General features: G+C 37.6%; 1 protein-coding gene across 1 annotated transcript in view; it reads right to left on the bottom strand.

The window, feature by feature from the left end:
* larp1 (La ribonucleoprotein 1, translational regulator) overlaps positions 1 to 14,341 on the bottom strand; it is a 99,539-nt gene that overhangs the window by 77,819 nt on the left and 7,379 nt on the right. The window lies entirely within an intron of this gene.

Below are 14,341 nucleotides of genomic sequence, written 5' to 3'. Positions count from 1 at the left end.
CAGGCTGGTGACCAGCATGAGCAGGAGGAGTCACCAGGCTGTTGTGGCTGTGTATGGTTCTTCCACATGCTATGGAGTCTCCTGTTTGTGAATAATTTTTTAAATTGCCAAGATGTCTTTTTTCTTCAGACTTCAATCATCCAATCCACTAAACAACACCAAGAGTCAATGGCAGAATAAGCTGTGTGGCATTGGCAGAGAAGAAATGGCAAATTTTTCATGGCCACAACCCACACACTCAGTTCTGCTGCTCATCCCAGAAAAGCATGTTCTTTACAACTATGGCACCATTTAAAAGGGAAATAAACAGGCTTTCCAATGGTATAATATTAATTACCAAGAAGCATTGTTACAACAAAACACAAATTTCCTTAGCTTTTTTGCTAAGTTTTTTACTTTTGTAATTTTAAATCACAAGGTTTGTTTTACCAGGAAGTCTTACTGGGAATTTTAAGATAACATTTTCCAAAGCTCCTTGAGACAATGACATACTGTATAAATTGATTTACAGCTCAACAATAACATTTAAGATAAGTAGGCTAACGAAATGTCAAAACATGGAACTATCGCATACACTTGGCCCTTCTAAAGCTTAAACTGATAACTAGAAATTGTTTTATATACATAAAAAATTCCCATGAGAAAAACAAAATATTTCCCTGAGTGTGATACAGGCTTGTTAGATTATCTCTAAGTTTCCAGAAAAGTTTCTAAACATTGTCCCCTCTTTTGTATTTAGACACTGGTTTTACTATTTAGGCTTAGTGAAAAAGCTCCCTTTTCTTGTGTTAAACTTAGAAGAATATGATCTTAAAATTCCCAGAATGACCTCTTGGCAAAACAAAACTTCTCTTGTTTTTCTGAATCAACAAGATTGTAATCTGGGTAATGCTGTTATAATGCTGCTTTCTTCAGTTAAGGAAACAGTCCTGAATAGTTTAAAAATCTCACTTTACATGCTTGTGGTCAGAGCCGCTATATGTAATACATTTGATCCATTACTAAGGTAGTGTTTCCCTGGTCTGATTTACAGTAGGCTACTTGTTGACGTAATGCAGTTCAACGTGAATGTTTTTTTCCCGACGGATATGAATGCACCTTGAAATCCTGTATGACGTTGGTCCCGCCCTCTGACCAAATCCGCAAATCATCGTTACCTAGCTCAATGAAACACCCCCAAAACAAAAGGACTTACTGTAACTATCTCTTTTAATAACATTTTTGAATGTCCCACAGTCCCTGAATCCTTTATGATTTGTCTTGATTTACTCTGTTGTTTCATAAACTTCAAGAGAAGATGTGAAACTGCACTTTTACACTCCTGTGCCTACATCACACACGTGTCTACACAGAAATGCACGTGTGCTCTCACGCTCAGAGTCCCGTTTTCCACCAAACTTCGCCTTCCAAGAGTTATAATTTAACCATTTCATACGGGGCGGAGTTTAGAGAAGGCTGGGAGTTCATTAATGTTGGTTGTCAACAAAAACACATATGTAGACTTTTTCAGCATCATGCGGAGTAGCCACACAACGAATGAACGAATCGTGTTAGTGGTTATTTGACTTAATTTGTGACAATTTTCTTCAAGACGTGGCGCCAAAAGCACCACAGATTGCTCCTATCTGCTCTAGCTCAAGCTCTTATTCACAAAATATATCAGCAGAGTACAAAGAATACGCTTCCCTGCTCTTTGCTTTGCTTTTGTTTTGTGTCTGGTTTCAGAGGTAATCCGTCCGCAACTGCACGCTGCTACACAGAGCAATGCTCTCATCCTGACTGAGAGCATCTCTCACACCAATGACAACGGAAAATAGCTTCCTACAGGGTTACAGGCCTGCCTACATTGGCTGGTCCCTGAAAAACCCAGAGAATGGGCCCTCCTTGTGTTTTACTGACAATATAAACGTTTGTACGTTGGATCCATAGCATTGGTGCTAGCATCCTAGCCAACAGTTTCCTAAATTTGGAGCTGAAAAGCGTTTTATCTTTATTTTTGCCACCTTTGGACCGTTTCTTTAGGTTTTTCCCATTTTATCTGTTTTCCCCCTTTTCCTTTTGACACTTTCTGCCAATTTTTGCAATTTGTAACCAATTTTTGGGCTACAATTTTACTGTGATTTACCCATTTTAGCCCATTTATGTCACTTGTTGCCCATTTATGCTGGTTCTTTTTGACACTATGCCCATTTATGCTTGTTCTTTTTGACACTATGCCCATTTTTGCCCTTTTATGCACATTTAGTCTTTTTCTTTTTATTGCTTTTTTGCTCATTTTTGCACATTTTCCCTTGTTTGCCATTCTGCCGATTTCTGCCACTTTTTTGGAGCAATTTTGTCACTTTTACCTTGTTTTTGCACTTTTTTGGGGGGTGCTTTCTGACCATATGAGCAATTTTTTCCATTTTGACCCATTTGTCCACTTACATGCCCTTTTTATTGTCCTTTTTGCCACCTTTGGACTATGTCTTTAGTATCCTTTTGACAGATTTACCCTATTCCATCTGATTTTCCCCCTTTTCCCTTTATTTGCCATTTTTTGCAATTTTTGGCCAATTTTTTGGCCACCTTTTTACTGTGATTTGCCAATTTTAGCCCATTTTTGCCACTTCTTGCCCATTTTTGCTGGTTCTTTTTGCTTATCTATGTCAATTTTTGCCCTTTAATGCCAAATTACTCACTTTTTTACTGCTTTTTTATTTTTTTTTTTTTGCCAATTTTTGCTCCTTTTTCATGTTTGCCACTTCTTCTTGTCACCTTAAGCAATTTTTGGCATTTTTTGCCCCTTTTCACCTATTTCTACAATTTCTTTTTGCTTGTATTTTTGCTTCTTCCCATTCTGTGTATTTTAGCCTATTTTGCCACTTTAACTCATTTCTGCATTTTCTCCCTTTTAAAATTTCTTGTCTCTTTTCACAATTATACTGTTTTTTTACCTTAAAGTTGTCTCAGTTTCTTCTATTTTATTTCCTGGCATCCTGACATTTGTGCACGTTGTGGCCTAGCTATGTAGAGTGACATTACTTTCCTAATCAACAGTCCAGATACACTATAGGTGCCTTTTATGACTAAAACAATATTCTTAATCAACCTATATTTATTAGATAGTATCTTTATCGTGATTTAAATGTTTTTATCCTGCAGGTTTTCTTCATATCTGATCTATCTGATGTTTCTTGGTGTGGAACAGAACCTAACACACATCCAACACAAGTGTGTTTAACAAAGAAAAACAATCTTTTGGATTATTCTGAACACATCAGTTCTACATTTGTCAGTGAGTTTAGATCAAATTTTAGAGGACACTGCAGAGATTTGCTAACACTGAAAGGTATTCTGTAACTGAGTTGTTTTCTTTATCATTTTTAGCCCTGCCAGGCTTTTGCTTTACCATAATACCTACATATATACAGTGCATTCAGAAAGTATTCAGACCCCTTTCACTTTTTTTCAAGTGTGTTACACTGCAGCCTGGTGCTGCAATAAAAAATATTCTTGTTAAGAACCTCATCATGTTAAAGAGAAAAAAAAATGTTTGTTTGTTTTTTCAAAATTTATGAAAAATAGAAAAAAACTGAAATATCACTTGGTCATAAGTATTCAAACAGGAGAACTGTAGCTTCTGTACAAATCCTGCCAATGCTCCCTGTGCATTTACGGCCAAAGCCTTTAATATACAGGCAGTCAGTACTGATCATTTGTGTCTCTGTAAATGGCTGAAAGGAGAAGCAGTGGTTGCTATTCATCTGTGTTTGACTGATGGGTGTGTCAAGCGGCAGTAAGTATAGTTTTGTGAATGGAGGGTAGAAGAAAAAAAAGTTTAAACCTCATGAACCCACAACTATTCAACAATTTCTCCTCATACCTGTGTTTCTCTGGTAGCTGATGCTGTCTCTTAAATCCAGGTAACACATAAGCCAACCCTCAGTAATGGTATAATGGCTTGACAACTGTTTATTTTGTATAACAAGATTAATAAATGTGAAAACTCAGGAATGAATATGGCTACATATTGTGTGATCGTGATAATTAAAAGAACATAAAGACAATGTTGCTGTATGCTTTGTGGAGGTTTTGGACGGAAATACCCATAACTATTTAATTTTAATATTTGATTAGAAATAATTCACTACAGAGAAATATAAATAGTCTTTGATAATGACATTCTTCAACCTACAGTAACAACTAACCCCTGAAATCCCACTCTTAATAACCAAAATCCCCTGGATAAAAGGGGTGTGGTGGACAAGACCAGACCAGCCGCTCTCCTTAGGCTGCTGTAAACCCTCTGGCTATTACTCACATTTGAGTCACATGATCATCAGCCATTCAGTCTTCCATGTGGGAACACACAGAGTCAAATGTCAAATTTCTTCCTGACTGTATAGTAACACAACAATCAGGTGGAGAAACCAGTACTGGGTAAAAGGCATCAAATGAGAATAAGTGTTTATCATAAATAGATTATAAATTAAATTATTTCTATAATTCTGTATTCAAAGAAAACATAAAAAACTGAGTCGTGAGCATTATGCATTAGAGGTAGAGAAAAGAAAACTAAAAAGTGCATACTTTCTAATCACCCCAAAATAGCAGTTTTATAATCAAGTATTCACCCATCTTGGAAAAAGGACAGTGATTTCTTGTCAACTCAAGGTCTCTTTACTCTTCTAAGGATGTGTGTCAGAAAGAAAGAAATAAACAATTGGAAGGTGTGTATGCTTAAAAGAGAAGGGGACTAAGCAAAGATCCCTGAGGTACTCCAGTGGAACACCTCTCCTTAAAGCCAAGGTTGTTTGACAATTTATTGTGATGCGGGACTCATTATACAGCACTTCTTTGAATTAGAGCCCCTTTGGGGAACTTCAGGCATGTGTTAACATTACTAAGAAATCATCAGTCTTGTCTTTTTAAATTATGTAGCGGCATCATCACTGATTTCAGGTTTCTTTTTTTTTTTTTACAATAATGAGAAAACTTCCTGGGTTTTTAAGTGCCAGACTTGTAAAGAGTGAAAAGAGGCAATCATTTTATTTTATTTGAACACTGCAAAACTGGACCGGACTTGTAACAATTACCACTAATAAACATGTAATAAAAAGGTGCTGGTTTCAAAGTTTTTAAAATAAATTCAAGTTCAAGCTTTTTTTTTTTTAATTATTAATATTGTCCTGTTCTTTTAGCTGTTCATTGAGTGGTCTCTGGTTACATATGAACAATAAGCCATGACTCATCAAAATTAGACCAGAGGTGATATCATCCACTTATCCCTTTGTTCCGCATCTATCTACTGTATGTCTGTCTCTCTTTTGTTCCTGCCCATTACAGTATCAACACAGTATACATAGAGACATGTAAACACATGCTCAGTCATTGTATTGGAAATGTCAAGGTAACCTTAAGGCCACACTGGGTCAGTTTCCCCACTGAAGACTCAGTCTGACTTATACTGACAGTTTCCTATTTGACCTACATCTTAAACTGTCAGCATTCAATCGTGATTTGTTTACATTTTTAAAATGTAAAGTGCTGTGTGAAATAAGGCTTTTAAGTTACTTCCTGGAATCAGTGGTTAGGTTGCCATGGCAACCAACTAACAGTAAGTTCAGGAAGTCATAAGACCCAGAGAAGAGGAGTCCAGGCTCTATCCTTTTGAACTACAATGTCCCATTTCTACATAACTGCTTTTGTGTAAATCTAAAAACTAATAACATGATAAAATATTCTCTTTAGACTGCGGTCTGACCATTTCTTAACCTTGCACAAAAGCAGGCTCACAGGTTTCTCTCTCTTTCCACAGAACATGAGTTATTCTCCAAATTGCATTGATAAGATCAAACAAGTCCAAATTTATACCAAATTAGGCCATGAGTCATGCTGTATTTGGAGAAAAAAAAGGAAAATCTACATCAAATTAGACATTTAACTGCTGGAACGGAATCATCCTTGTCTCATAAGAAGGGGCTTGACTATGAGACTAGCAGTCAAATTAGGCTCTTTAAGAATCAGAATTGGATTTATTGGCCAAGTATGCTTACAGTACAAGAGATTTGACTGTGATGAGCTTTAATCTCACTGTACAAGAATGAATTTAAATACAAAAAAGATGAAATAGAAAAAAATAAGAAATTAAGATTTAAATATGTACAATCTCTTGTTAGGTAGTTTTTCCTAATATATACAAGTCTGAGTGCATTGATTTTTGTGGTTGCAAGATGTGCAAAGGGTACAAGAATGCTGACAAGACATGATCAGAGGAATTAAATATGTAAGGATGTAGGCAGATTTACGTGAGGTAGAAAGGATATTGAAGAAAGCTACTAAAGAAATTCTGATTGCTGATTTTCTATTTTCTGAAACTCTGTGACTGTTGAGTGATCATCAGAGTAACTTGGTGACTGTTGAATGATCATCAGAGTAACTTTGTGACTGTTGAGTGATCATCAGAGTAACTTTGTAACTGTTGAGTGATCATCAGAGTAACTTTGTGACTGTTGAGTGATCATCAGAGTAACTTTGGGACTGTTGAGTGATCATCAGAGTAACTTTGGGAATGTTGAATGGTCATGAGAGTAACTTTGGGACCGTTGAGTGATCATCAGAGTAACTTTGGGAATGTTGAATGGTCATCAGAGTAACTTTGTTTCTGTTGAGTAATCATCAGAGTAACTTTGCAACTGTTGAATGGTCATCAGAGTAACTTTGCGACTGTTGAGTGATCATCAGAGTAACTTTTTTGACTGTTGAGTGGTCATCAGAGTAACTTTGTAACTGTTGAATGGTCATCAGAGTAACTTTGTGAATGTTGAGTAATCATCAGAGTAACTTTGCAACTGTTGAATGATCATCAGAGTAACTTTGCGACTGTTGAGTGATCATCAGAGTAACTTTGTGACTGTTGAGTGGTCATCAGAGTAACTTTGTGACTGTTGAGTGATCATCAGAGTAACTTTGTGACTGTTGAATGGTCATCAGAGTAACTTTGTGACTGTTGAATGGTCATCAGAGTAACTTTGTGACTGTTGAATGGTCATCAGAGTAACTTTACGACTGTTGAGTGATCATCAGAGTAACTTTGTGACTATTGAGTGATCATCAGAGTAACTTTGTTTCTGTTGAGTGATCATCAGAGTAACATTGTGACAATTGAGTGATCATCAGAGTAACTTTGTAACTGTTGAGTGGTCATCAGAGTAACTTTGTAACTGTTGAGTGATCATCAGAGTAACTTTGTAACTGTTGAATGGTCATCAGAGTAACTTTATTTCTGTTGAGTGATCATCAGAGTAACTTTGTGAATGTTGAATGGTCATCAGAGTAACTTTGTGACTGTTGAATGGTCATCAGAGTAACTTTGTGACTGTTGAATGGTCATCAGAGTAACTTTACGACTGTTGAATGGTCATCAGAGTAACTTTACGACTGTTGAGTGATCATCAGAGTAACTTTGTGACTATTGAGTGATCATCAGAGTAACTTTGTTTCTGTTGAGTGATCATCAGAGTAACTTTGTGACTATTGAGTGGTCATCAGAGTAACTTTGTGACTAATGAGTGATCATCAGAGTAACTTTACGACTGTTGAGTGATCATCAGAGTAACTTTGTGACTATTGAGTGGTCATCAGAGTAACTTTGTAACTGTTGAGTGATCATCAGAGTAACTTTGTAACTGTTGAATGGTCATCAGAGTAACTTTATTTCTGTTGAGTGATCATCAGAGTAACTTTGTGAATGTTGAATGGTCATCAGAGTAACTTTGTGAATGTTGAGTGATCGTCAGAGTAACTTTGCAACTGTTGAATGGTCATCAGAGTAACTTTGCGACTGTTGGGTGATCATCAGAGTAACTTTGTAACTGTTGAATGGTCATCAGAGTAACTTTGTGACTGTTGAATGGTCATCAGAGTAACTTTGTGACTAATGAGTGATCATCAGAGTAACTTTACGACTGTTGAGTGATCATCAGAGTAACTTTGTGACTATTGAGTGATCATCAGAGTAACTTTGTTTCTGTTGAGTGATCATCAGAGTAACATTGTGACAATTGAGTGATCATCAGAGTAACTTTGTAACTGTTGAGTGGTCATCAGAGTAACTTTGTAACTGTTGAGTGATCATCAGAGTAACTTTGTAACTGTTGAATGGTCATCAGAGTAACTTTATTTCTGTTGAGTGATCATCAGAGTAACTTTGTGAATGTTGAATGGTCATCAGAGTAACTTTGTGACTGTTGAATGGTCATCAGAGTAACTTTGTGACTGTTGAATGGTCATCAGAGTAACTTTACGACTGTTGAATGGTCATCAGAGTAACTTTACGACTGTTGAGTGATCATCAGAGTAACTTTGTGACTATTGAGTGATCATCAGAGTAACTTTGTTTCTGTTGAGTGATCATCAGAGTAACACTGTGACAATTGAGTGATCATCAGAGTAACTTTGTAACTGTTGAGTGGTCATCAGAGTAACATTGTGACAATTGAGTGATCATCAGAGTAACTTTGTAACTGTTGAATGGTCATCAGAGTAACTTTATTTCTGTTGAGTGATCATCAGAGTAACTTTGTGAATGTTGAATGGTCATCAGAGTAACTTTGTGAATGTTGAGTAATCGTCAGAGTAACTTTGCAACTGTTGAATGGTCATCAGAGTAACTTTGCGACTGTTGGGTGATCATCAGAGTAACTTTGTAACTGTTGAATGGTCATCAGAGTAACTTTGTGACTGTTGAATGGTCATCAGAGTAACTTTGTGACTAATGAGTGATCATCAGAGTAACTTTGTTTCTGGTGAGTGATCATCAGAGTAACTTTGTGACTGTTGAGTGATCATCAGAGTAACTTTGTAACTGTTGAGTGATCATCAGAGTAACTTTGTAACTGTTGAGTGATCATCAGAGTAACTTTGTGACTGTTGAGTGATCATCAGAGTAACTTTGCAACTGTTGAGTGATCATCAGAGTAACTTTGTGACTGTTGAATGGTCATCAGAGTAACTTTGTGACTGTTGAGTGATCATCAAGGTACCTCTGTGACTGCTGAGTGGTCAACTTGTGAAAAAGTTCAAGGCAGGAAATCTAACAGAAGCAAAATCAAAGCAAAAACAGCTGTTTGGCTACTTGGTTAGGGTTGTAATTTTAAGTCTGGATTTGTTATTCTTAAAGAGAAGAGGCAAGATTTACTTTTAATATCCTTGCTTCACTGTGTGTGTCCGAGTTGATAGCACTTTTGATAGTCCACGAGTGGTTCTATAATGACAAAATACACCTTTTCTCTTGTCTAGTTTGTTTTTTTCTGCCTCTTGTGATCAGGAAAACACACAAACATGGTAATCTGTGAGCTGCAACAACCAACAAACACTCTTCTTTGTCTAAGTTTCTGTCACACACCCTCAGACCAAATAATCTCTCCACATATAAACATACTCAGACACGAAAGTCTTTGTATTCATACTCTCTATAGGTATTGTCATGTAGACATAGCCTCACACACACACCCTCACACACGTCCTCACTCTGGCCCCTCACTGTAAACAGGCTGATATTTGGTTCAATGGCAACGTCCTATTCTCTGTGGCCGATGACACTGGTGACATGTAAAGCTCTCGGCCATTGTGCAGCTCTCTGGAGCTCTTTAGCAGTGTAATCACCAGTGAAATGGCAATGGGCCACCAGGATGAAAACACAAGTCAGCAGCTGGTCAGCAAATCACAGCTGAAAGGCTCTAAATGGTGGATTTGCCCTGTAAGCAAGACCAGCTCAGGGGCCTCTGTGGGTCTGATTTGAGAGCACAGAGACAGAAAGGGAGAAGGTTTTTTTTTATAACAATGCCTTTCATTAAATAACTTTTTTTAAAGAGAGTTTTTTGGATTTGGTTATGTTTACATTTGTCTCTCTGTAAAAGGTCAGCTTAGCTATTCACTTGTTAGTAAAATAACCATACCATATCATACTATACCATACCATACCATACATACCATGCCATATCATACAATAACATACCATATATACAGTACATACATACACACCATACCATCCCATCCTAAACCCCAAGATATACACTATATTGCCAAAAATATTCACTCACACATCCAAATAATTGAAATCAGGTGTTCCAATCACTGCCATGGCCACAGATGTATAAAATCAAGCACCTAGGCATGCAGACTGTTTCTACAAACATTTGTGAAACAATGGGTCACTCTCAGGAGCTCAGTGAATTCCAGCGTGGTACTGTGATAGGATGCCACCTGTGCAACAAGTCCAGTCGTGAAATTTCTAAGCTCCTAAATATTCCACAGTCAACTGGCAGTGGTGTTATAACAAAGTGGAAGCGATTGGGAACGACAGCAACTCTGCCATGAAGTGGTAGGCCACATAAAATGACGGAGCGGGGTCAGTGGATGCTGAGGCACAGAGTATGCACAGGTCGCCAACTTTCTGCAGAGTCAATCGCTACAGACCTCTAAACTTCATGTTTCCTTCAGATTAGCTCAAGAACAGTGCGTAGAGAACTTTATGGAATGGGTTTCCATGGCCGAGCTGCTGCATCCAAGCTGTACATCACCAAGTGCAATGTAAAGCATCAGATGCAGTCATGTAAAGCATGCTGCCACTGGGCTCTAGGGCAGTGGAGACGCGTTCTCTGGAGTGACAAAAAAAACTCTGAATTCTTCAGTATACCAAGAGATTTTGGACAATTCCATGCTCCCAACTTTGTGGGAACAGTTTGGGAGTGGCCCCTTCCTGTTCCAACATGACTGTGTACCAGTGCACAAAGCAAGGTCCATAAAGACATGGATGACAGAGTTTGGTGTGGATGAACTTGACTGGCCTGCACAGAGTCCTGACCTCAACCCAACAGGACACCTTTGAGATGAATTAGAACAAAGACTGAGAGCCAGGCCTTCTTGTCCAACATCAATGTGTGACCTCACAAAGGCGCTTCTGGAAGAATGGTCAAAAATTCCCATAAACACACTCCTAAACCTTGTGGAAAGCCTTCCTAGAAGAGTTGAAGCTGTTATAGCTGTTAAGGGTGGACTGACGTCATATTAAACCCTGTAGGGTAGTCACATCATGCCCTTGGAAGAGAGATATAAAAACATACAACAGAAAATAGAAAATGTTAGAAGTTTTTTTAAGGAGAAGGAGCTTAAGGTCTTCTGATTCAAAGTGAACTCTCTCTGTGTGTTCATGTGTTTTAACTTTTTATATCTGAGAAACTTCAGTATGATGTAATGGACCCAGCCAAACAAGCAACAGGCCCCCGTGTTGTGATTCTACATGCCACCTAGTGGCGTGTAAAGTGGTACACAATAGTCTGTGGCCTGTTGAAGAGTTCCCAGAAGAAGGAAGCACATGTAGTCATGTTGAGTAAGTAACTGATTGGACAGCCATAACATTAATTCCTTAATTTGGTACATAAAAGTTATTTAGACATTGATCCACGAGTTATGGTGTGCAGACAAAACATGCAACTGTGACTACCTGAGTTTATAACATCTGACACAAATGTGGCTTTAAACATTCTTAGGAGCTGGAAATGATTTCCTGTAGTTACTTTCCATTTTGATAATTTGCTTTTTATTAACATGAGACAGTTTCACTTATTTTCTTTTTTTCTGTCTTGTGTTTCTGATGTAATATCTGAAATAAATGGGATTATTGTTGCCATTGTTTTGTGCATCTTCCTGAAAGTCATACCTCAGAGTTAAAGGACCCTTTTACAAGCACCTGTCATTGCTTATTTCCAAGTCTATTTATAAGACTATGTTGAGTTGTGTTGAAGTTTTAATCCCACCTTAATGTTACTATATTCAGTCTTGTGGTTCAACATTAAAGACACAAAAATGCCTCCTTGTCTTCATTTACAGTTGCTAGAAAAAGTACGTGAACCCTTTGAGATTTCTTGGATTTCTGCATAAATTGATCATCAAATGTGTTACGATTTTCATCTAATTCACAGCAATAGACAAACATAGTCTGCTAAAACTAATACTGCACAAACATTATATGTTTTCCTGTTTTTATTGAACAAAACATGTAAACATTCACAGTGCAGGGTGGAAAAAGTATGTGAACCCCTAGGCTAATGACTGGTTGACCCTCTGTTGGCAGCATAACCTCAACCAAACGTTTCTTGTAGTTGCAGATCAGACCTGCACAACAGTCAGGAGGAATTTTGGACCATTCCTCTTTACAAAACTGTTTCAGTTCAGCAATATTATTCGATGTCTGGTGTGCATCACTTTCTTGAGGTCATGCCACAACATCTCTATTGAGTTGAGGTCAGGACTCTGACTGGGCCACTCCAGAAGGCGTATTTTCTTCTGTTGAAGCCATTCTGTTGTTGATTTACTAAAAATAATGTTTTACTTATTCTAGATTTTTCAACACAAATGTTAGCATGTGCCAGAGATTTCTGTAAGTCTTTAGCTGACACTCTAGGAGTCTTCTTCACCTCATTGAGCATTCTGCGCTGTGCTCTTGCAGTCATCTTTACAGGACGACCACGCCTAGGGAGAGTAGCGATGGTGCTGAACTTTCTCCATTTGTAGACAGTCTGTCTTACCGTGGACACATGAACATCAAGGCTTTTAGAGATACTTTTGTAACTCTTTCCAGCTTCATGCAAGTCAACAATTCTTGATCGTAGGTCTCCTGAGGGCTCTTTTGTGCCAGGCATGGTTCACATCAGGCAATGCTTCTTGAGAACAGCAAATTCAAAAAACTGGTGTGTGTTTTTTAAAGGGCAGGACAATTTTAACCAACACATCCAATCTCATCACATTGATTGGACTTCAGGTTGGCTGACTCCTGGCTCCAAATAGCTCTTGGAGAAGTCATTAGCCTAGGGGTTCACATACTTTTTCCACCCTGCACTGTGAATGTTTACATGTTTTGTTCAATAAAAACATAAAAACATATAATTTTTTGTGCAGTATTAGTTTAAGCAGACTGTGTTTGTCTATTGTTGTGAATTAGATGAAGATCGTAACACATTTGATGACCAATTTATGCAGAAATCCAAGAAATCTCAAAGGGTTCACATACTTTTACTAGAGACTGTATCTCATATCCAAGACATTTGTGGTCTCAATACAGCTTTTCATTATTAGAGTACTCTCAATATCCAAAAGTATTTCAGTCAGTGGTCTCTACAGAAAGAACATGCACAGTCTTGCCAAGTATGCCTATCAAAACCCTTTAAGCAACAGGCGTCCTGAGCACACATACGAGAAAAAACTAGTCCAAATTTTGCAACTCCTGCTGGTGACTCATGCAGTGTAAATGTATGGTGAAAAAAAGGTATTACTGAGAGAAAATGCTGTAGAAGAGACAGTTAAAACACAGACTGCAAACAGAGAACAGAGGCAGAGCATGTTTTTCTGTATGCATGAATGAAGTTGTATGTATGAAGTTTACTGTAGGCCCTTTTAAAGTTTTTTTCCCCCGTAAAGTGTCAAATATCACATTTTGCCAGCATCTTATTCAAGGTGCTTTCATAAATTTTTAAAAACTATCCAGTCTATTCTAGTATTAAACTTTCTCAATCCAAAAAGTGTTCCAATTACAGCCAACAGTGAAAAATTCAGAGGCAAAAATACTTCATAGCCTTTTAGCTGCTGTCTTTGTTTACTATTATAAACTCGTCTTAAAGCACAATTTGGATCAACAGTAGTCAAGGAATTAAACCCCATACAGGCCTACCTTGGACTCCAGCCAAGGTGTAGAAACACAAAGGGTCTGAATACTAATGTCAATGTGACATGTCAGTTGTTTACTTTAAGTCAGTTTGCAGATTAAAAAAAAAAAACAGTTTCATGTTGTCATTAAGGGGTACTGGAGTGTAGATTAAAGAGAATGAAGATTTGTTTCCACAGTACCATCAGGCTGCAACATAACAACCCTGAAATGAAAAAAGTGAAGAGGGTCTGAAAGCTTTCTGGATACACTGTTGGACGACAGAAACCTCCCTCTGTTTACAGGACTATACCTCCATCTAGTGGTCATAGTTTTAAGAACATGCGTAGGCAGTCTACAGCAATTTATCAAATTGTTTGCACTGAGGCAAGTTTAGGTGTGCCGTGGGAATTTGTACAATTATTTATACTTACAGCAACTTTACTTTACTTCAGTTGCTGTAACATGTTAAAGAGGCTTTTTTTATGGAATATCGATACAGTGTGTCTTAAGATTTAGGCTTGATCTTAGGGGTGCCTTTTGCACACACACAAAAAAGTTGAAATCACTGGTCTACACTGTTCTGCCAATATAACGTCTAAATTAAACGGCTTATAATAATAATTCAAAAGTCCATTAATACCTATTTTTGAAGTC

Source organism: Cheilinus undulatus, linkage group 12 (assembly GCF_018320785.1).
Source record: "Cheilinus undulatus linkage group 12, ASM1832078v1, whole genome shotgun sequence".
NCBI lineage: Eukaryota > Metazoa > Chordata > Actinopteri > Labriformes > Labridae > Cheilinus > Cheilinus undulatus.
This window is presented reverse-complemented; position numbering and strand designations above follow the sequence as displayed.